The 8,152-nt window shown below is 35.9% G+C and overlaps 1 non-coding gene across 1 annotated transcript; it reads right to left on the bottom strand.

The window, feature by feature from the left end:
* Positions 1-7,519: 7,519 nt before the first annotated feature.
* Positions 7,520-7,626, bottom strand: LOC127089056 (small nucleolar RNA R71). Its single transcript, XR_007790835.1, has one exon. It is a non-coding gene; the product is annotated as a small nucleolar RNA R71 (small nucleolar RNA).
* Positions 7,627-8,152: the final 526 nt, after the last annotated feature.

The raw sequence follows: 8,152 nt of genomic DNA, 5'->3' as shown, positions 1-8,152 counted from the left end.
ACCATATCTCATACAATGTTTGTCATATGAAAATGATTACAAGAGAAAATTTACTCTAAATTACATTCCAAACAAATCTCATTTTATGTATAGAGCTAGTTTTTCTTGGAAAGTCATTTTTTATGGTGAAATATTATAGGTCATTTTGTCTAAACCCTAGTTTGGATGTCAACTTCCCAAGGCCTTAAGTTGCTCATTTTTTATGAAATGAAATCCATTAAAATTTCATGATCAATTTCAAGATGTCTAATTTAACTTTTATGTATGGAGGAATTTCAAATTCAACTTGAAAATGAATATTCCAAGTGAAAACATTATAGGTCCTTTTGGGCCATTACCATTGAACAAGTGATTTTACTCAACTTCTAAAATGCATAACTCCTTCATGACAAATCCAAATGAGGTAAAATTTGTGACCAAATTGAATAGGCTTTAAAGAGATACAAATTTAATGCAGGAACTTTTCTCATTTGAAGTCAGTGAACATTTGACTTGGGACTTAGAAAATTCTCAAATATGTTTGATTTCCCAAACTTCTACCTCACAATTCATCATGATCCAAGCTTCAAATAAAAAAGTGTTCAACATGAACATTGTTCCCCTTGATCTCACATTTCCAAAACATCCAAGATCATCTCATTTGGATTAAAATTGTGGGACTTGTGCATGGATTCATTATGGAAAGTGTTTTGGCAAGATTGGATTTAAAATGATCAAATTCTTTTGCATGCTTATACATGATGCATTAAGTACTCTTTACACACGAATGGGAAGTGTATTGAATCATTCTTAAGGCCCAAACCATTGCCCATGCAAAAAGGTTTCCAAATTTGTCCAATTTTCAAGTGGTGTAAATATCAAGTGCATTGCCTATTTAAACAAGCTTAAGGCTTCAAATTCATCATGAACACCTTGCCCAAGATTTGCTAGACCAATTCAAACCCTCACTGCCATAGAATTTCTGAAGGTTTCTCTTAAAATCGAGCTTGAACTTCATCATCTGTTTGGAAGTTCAAACTCCAGAAATTCACTTCCCTTTGCATCTCATTTGATTTCTGCAAGCAAGAGGAGTAGAAAGCAATCAAATCCAGATCAAGATCAAGTGGAATTAGATCAACTCGAAGGTGATTTTTCAGAAACTTCTTCTCTTCGATTCTCTCTCAATTCTCCACTATTCTTGTTGATTTTTGGTTTGCTGAAGTCCTACCAATATAGGCAACAAGATTGAGTTGCTTTGAGGTTAAATCGAAGCAACTCAGTTCATGATCCTCAAAATTCAAATCCCTGTGTCTTTTTATATACTTGGAATTGGACAAAATTGAGGCCAGATTCGAGCTCCTAAGCAGTTTTTCTTTAAATCCATGTCTTGCTTTTTCATTTTGGTGATGGTTGAAGGTGGACCAGTCCGATGAGGTCCACCGGAGAAGAAGACCGGAGCTCTGACTCCGGCGATGTGTTGGAAGCGTCTCAACCATATGATCCTTTTAAAATGTTTTAATCTTGGATGTTGGTTGTGATTACCACGCGTGTGTCTCATTTGACTGCAGTGCATGTGGAAAGCGTGTTGATCACCATCTAATCTGCCACCTCAATTAATGAGGGAGATCAGATGGTCCACGTTTTTTTGAATTTCAGAATTTTCCTTTTATTTGATTATTTTTCATTAATTCATATTAATTTCATTATTGATCCAAAAAATATGGGACTTTCACAAAAAAAATTCAAATATTTTTCTCTTTCATTTTCTGAATTAAAATTATTTTTTGGATCAATATTGATATTTTTCATGATTTTTCAAAAAAAATAAAAAAAATCTCCAAGGTCCTTTGACCTTGTTTGACCTATGATAAATATCATAGCCACTTATTTGGTGTTTTCAAGAGGTTTTAGGTTTTGATCAAATATAATTTAATTTAATGCATTTTAATTTGATTTTTTTAATTGTTTAAGTGTGTAAAAATTATGTTGAGCCATTTCTATTGACTTGTGAAGTTTGACTATGTGTTTGGGCCTTGGTCAAGGTTGATTTGACTTTTGTTGGATTAAAATCTTTGGATTTTGGGGATTAATAAAATGTACATTTCATCTCCCAAAATGAATGAATGATTTTAATTTGATAAAATTCCTCCCATGACCAATTTGTGTTTGTCTCATTTCCCCTCCCTCTTCATCTTCAATCCTATTCTATCCCATCCCTCTCATTGACCAATGACATCTCAATATCCTAAGGCTAATTGGTTCATCAATAACTTTGTGTTAGATGAACCAATACAAGTATGGATGAGATTAAGTCCATCCTTTGATCATTTTCTTTTTTGTGTGTGGTATATTTTTGGAGTATGGTTCATTATACCATATATCTAACATGAATTAACACCAAAATTCATATTGCCCGACCTCAGATAGTTGTGACTTCTACATAAGTCCAATTACGATTGCTTAACATAGCGCTAAATTTTGATCCAAAGGCATAACATTCTAGTAAGTGAGATTGTAAGTCTCCCCCCTTTCATGGTATTGTGTGGAAACTTGGCCTTTTTTTCTTCCTTTGGAAGATGTCTTGGTTCAAGGATCCATGCTTGTGAATAAAGGGTTAGGTGTTCTCCAAAGAATGACTTAAACAATTGAAAAGCAAAACTCCACTAACATATAATCAACTAACATTTGACTAACTCTTATTATTAATTTCTTTTAATTTCAAGCCATTTACTTTACTCCATTTAAACTCAAGCCATTTATCATTTGCCATTATACATATCATTTAACTTGTTTATTTTAATGTCATTTTCCCTTTGTTCACTTGAGCCATATATTGTGATTGTATATATTTGTTTTTGCTTATGGTCTTAAGATCTTAAAATACTTAATAAATAACAAAAACCCCTAAAAATGTTTGTGTGAACTGTTGGATTTGATTTGAGCTTTGGACTTAGAATTAGGCATTATTCTCTATGCAAAAGGACTTGGCCAACGCCAACATTTCTGAAACCAAGTTCTTGTGATTTGAATTATCATATGATGCAAGTATTGATATTCATTTGAGTTCATCTGCTACATGGTCTTGATGCAAATGTTACTTTGAACCTGTGTCTAATGCCTTATTCTGAGCCATTCAAGGAGTATGTCATCTGATATATGAGGAAGATTATAAAGAAGACTATGAAGTTGCTAGCTTGGATGTGGCCATCTTTATTTGATGCCTTTCTCTTCATTGTGCTACTTGCTTATTGATATTGCTCGATTTAAAGTCCAAAGGAAAAGTGGGTTTGTTTATGACATTCTTGTCTATTGGATTGCATCCCATTGGTCAGATCTTTTCAACTCTTAACTTTTTAATTCTTGCTTAGGATTAGTCTCTTCATCTCCTCCCACTTCTTAAATTTCAAATATCTCCCCCCTTTTTAAAATCTTATTTGCTTGTGATTTTTAAACTTAGACTTTATTGCAAATTAGAAACTTTGGCCTTATGCCATTGCATTTTTCAAACTCTTTTTGTTAATCAAACTTGTAAATGAATCTAACCATATTAGACTTAAAATTTCAAAAGACAAAAAGAACTAACACTCATTCGAACTCTTTTAGACCTTTTGTGCCTCTTTTAAACTTAAAATTTTGTTAAAAGAAATTCACTCACTTTGAAATTGATACCACGAACTACGGGGTTTTAATCCCTCATTTATGTTGGTACGTAGGCACAAGTCCGAAGGTCTTGTCAAACACAAAAATATAATTAATGAATTCTTTTCTCATCCCCACACTCTATTTATTGCAAACATCTTTTATACCAAAACACATACACACATAAAAAAGGGTTCCCTAGGAGTACATAGGACACTTTGGGTGCTAACACCTTTCCTCTGTGTAACCAACCCCCTTACCTGTAATCTCTGGCATTTTATTAGTTTTGATTTGAAAACTTCTTATCTTTGGGTTTTGTTCGTACTTTTCCCTTTTCCTTTGGAAACAATAAAAGTGCGGCGGCGACTCTGGTTTTATTGACGTTAAGTTTATCCATAGCTTAATGGTCATGAATTTACCGCTACAGTCATGATATCGAGAATTTCTATCCACTAAAATATATGAAGTTCAGAAACTTTTGATGAGTGGTATGGTGTCCTTCGAGGACAGAGTGCCAAATGTGAAAGTCAGCCCATTGCATGCTCATGGTAACACTTCTCTCAACATGGTGGACGTCTGTCTAGGAAGTTTCAGAGTTTTTGATGTGCGACGTATCCGAAGATCTCTGGTGGAAATGCATAGAACTCTATGTTTAATTAGTTTCTGTGAACATGACCATGATGGTTGTGTCATTTGCAGTGTGAACCCTCATGGGTGTGTGATTGTCAAAGGGGATATCCAGAAGTTGATGGATGACAATGTAATCCAGATTTAATTGTCAAGGGATATGGGAAATGATGAAAACATCATTGTGCCGGTGTTTAAGACCCCTGAGCAGGTAGTCATTCGGTTTGATAGCAACAACAACAATAATGTCAATAGATCGGTATCTCCGTTGGTAATACGGTTAGCGAGCCTTGTTCCTTATGCATCCGCTAAAGTTGTACCATATTAGTATAATGTCACAATGATTGAAAATTTTCAAGAGGTTCTTCTACCAGTTGCAGAATCAGTGGTAAATATTGCATATATTGTGAAGGTGACCCGTAGCGGTCATGTGTTCAGTCCAGTTTTTCCAAAGATTGTAGAAGACGTTTCAGTGGGAAAGAAGGAAGAGATTCCTGTAGTGAATTCGGTTAGTGCTTCAATGTGTCTGTTTGATGAATCCAGCAAGTTGAATACTAACAATGATGATGAGGTGTTACGCCTGATAAAAAGGAGTGAATTTAACATTGTGGAGCAGCTGCTCCAAACGCCGTAAAAAATCTCGGTGTTGTCATTGTTGATGAATTCTGAGGCACACAGAGAAGAATTGCAGAGAGTGTTGGAACATGCTTATGTTGAACACGATGTTACTGTGGATCAATTTCACCATATTGTTGCCAACATCACTTCTTGTAACAATCTGACGTATTTGCTTGGTCCTATAAAGAAATGCCTAGTTTGGATTCTGATGTATTCTGATGTGAAAGAAGTCAACACTGAAATTTACCGTATTTTCGACTCCGATTTCACATGCATTCTAGTTGTTTTAATGTTATTTTGTTGTGTTATTGCTATGTTTTCCTTTGTTTTCAGGTTTTTACTTTAATCGGAGCCCCGATCGAGAAAAGGAGCGAAAAAGAGCCAAAAACCCTAAAATTCAGCATTTTGTACTTGTGGCCTACCCCATGGCTGGCGCCATAGACCCTGCCATGACGTGTCCAAGATCAACTTACCTCAACTTCCACGTTCCCCACTACTTCCACTAAGGCACCTCATTTTGTGCTTGTGGCGGGCGCCATGGCCTTGTGGCGGGCGCCACAAGAGGAAAGTTTTTCCCTCCCATTTTCAAGTTGAAGGGCATCCTTGTCATTTCCATCTTTTTACTTGCTTATAAATAAAAACTCGAAATCACTTTTACAATCATCGAAACTTAGAGCAGAGGCAAACTCAGAGCAACTTTGTTTCACTTAGGTATATATTCAGTATTATAAAGTGGTAATCGCTTCGCATTGGAGTGTTACCACAATTGTTTAATCGAGTTTGTGATAGAGCCTGTAATCAAGTTTGGAGCACTTTGGAAGGAAGTTAATCCTGCCGCCATTTTCCTTTCCGCTTTGCAATTTATTCAACCCTCCGATTGGAGCAGGTTTTTATTACTTGTCTTTATCTTATTTATTTTCCCGCACTCGCTTTACTTTTATTTATTTTCCCACACTCGCTTTAAATTATTTATTTCCTCGCACTCGCTTTACTTTTATTTATTTCCTCGCACTCGCTTTACTTTTATTTATTTTCCTCGCACTCGCTTTATTTTTATTTATTTCCTCGCACTCGCTTTACTTTTATTTATTTTCCTCGCACTCGCTTTACTTTTATTTATTTTCCTCGCACTCGCTTTACTTTTATTTATTTTCTCGCACTCGCTTTACTTTATTTATTTTCCTCGCACTCGCTTTACTTTATTTATTTCCTAGCACTCGCTTTACTTTATTTATTTCCTCGCACTCACACTACTTTTATTTACTTTCCGCACTTGCACTACTTTTATTTATTTTAATGCACATTTACTTTACCATGTCTAGCTAAATTTATAAGGTTAGAATGTAAGGATCGTAATTGAACCGATAATCCATACAATTGTTCATAGAAACACTTAAGGGCTATTTTAACTTTCAACTTAAGTTTTCCAGCACTTCAATTCTATTGGGTAAGATCGAAATCCGTCCAACGTCTTTTTAAACTTAATTGTTTTTAACTATTTCAAAAACAGCGAAAGCGCTTTGTTTAGTTCATTAGGAGATTTTAACATTAAGAAGAAAAGTGATTTTAAAACTATTTTGGGACGCGTTTATAAGTTTAGAGTCTGGTTCGTAAGAACCTCTTTTGGTCAAGAAATCCAGGTTATAATACTTTTCAACTTAGTTAAGATACTATATTTCTTAAAAATAGGTTTACTACTCTAACGCAAAGCGCGCCTTTTTATAAGTGACAATAAGAGGGTTTGATTAGGGGGTACAACTCGGTTCTGAATACGCGAAAGCGACAGTTCCTGTTAAATTAGTTCTTTTCAAAGTAGGAAACGTTGCCCATAAGTAGCTCTATTAGCAAGTACTTGGATTATTAATTGATTACGTGAATTACATTCGACCATGTCTTTATTAATTGAACTTTATTCAATACTTTACTTTTCCTTGCACACCCTAAAAACACTTATTTCGATTGCCTTTGATAAACACCATAACAATAGATAACGATAGATTGACACTTGGTCTCTATGGATTCTACAATCTTTTATATTACTCTGACGCGTTTGTATACTTGCGAAACACCGCATCAAGTTTTTGGCGTCGTTGTCGGGGACCAATTTCGTCAAATTTCATTTTCCTGTTGTTATATCGTTTAGACTTAGGCTATTTCCCGCCGGTCAATGCGAAGAACTCGCATCACCGGAAGTTTAAGCTTACTTAACCCTCTGGCAGAACCTGAACGTTACGCTCGCGCACGTTTATTCTTTCATAGAATTAAGAGAGCTATGGCCGAAGATCAAAACCAAAGACCTCTTAAGGACTTCGCTCAACCATCTAATGAAGAACCTAGTTCTAGTATAGTAAACCCAACCATCCCAGCTAATAATTTCGAACTTAAACCATCCCTGTTGCAACTAGTGCAACAGAGACAATTCGCGGGTCTCGCTACTGAGAACCCAAACCAACATTTAAAAATATTTCTTCAATTAGCAGACACTTTTAAAACCAATGGAGCTTCTCCTGAGGCAATATGTTTAAGATTATTCCCTTTTTTCCTCAGAGATAAAGCCCTATCATGGTTAGATTCCCTTCCACCCAATTCAATTACGACTTGGGATAACCTTAGAAGAGTTTTTCTTGCTAGATATTTTCCCCCGAGTAAAACTGCCGTTCTTCGAAACCATATAACTAGATTTACCCAAAACCAAGGAGAATCGTTGTTCGAAGCTTGGGAGAGATATAAAGAGTTATTACGAGCATGCCCATATCATGGCTTAGAAAATTGGTTAATCATTCAAACCTTCTATAATGGACTTCATTACAACACAAAGATGACCATCGACGCTGCCGCAGGAGGTGCTCTGATGAACAAACCTTATCCTGAAGCTAGTGCCCTCATCGAAGATATGGCTCAAAACCATCAATCATGGGGAGTCGAACGAGCGACGGTTGAGAAGAAGGAAGCCCAAGGAGGAGTGCATGAACTAAGCTCTATAGACATGATGCAAGCTAAAATGGACGCATTATCACTTAAGGTCGAGCATATGTGCATAAACCCGAATATTGTAGCCGCAGTTTCGTCGGATTGTAAGATATGTGGAACCAAAGGACACCAATCTGCAGAATGCAGTCTATTAAACGAAACCCGCTCTGAGCAAGTGAACTACACCCAAGGGAACCCATACTCGAATACCTATAACCCTGGATGGAGGAATCACTCGAACTTCTCCTATAAAAACAATAACCCTATCCAAAATAATGAACCTCCGAGACCTAGTTATCAAGCCCCTAGATCAAATCAG

Source organism: Lathyrus oleraceus, chromosome 5, assembly GCF_024323335.1.
Source record: "Lathyrus oleraceus cultivar Zhongwan6 chromosome 5, CAAS_Psat_ZW6_1.0, whole genome shotgun sequence".
Classification (NCBI taxonomy): domain Eukaryota; kingdom Viridiplantae; phylum Streptophyta; class Magnoliopsida; order Fabales; family Fabaceae; genus Lathyrus; species Lathyrus oleraceus.
This window is presented reverse-complemented; position numbering and strand designations above follow the sequence as displayed.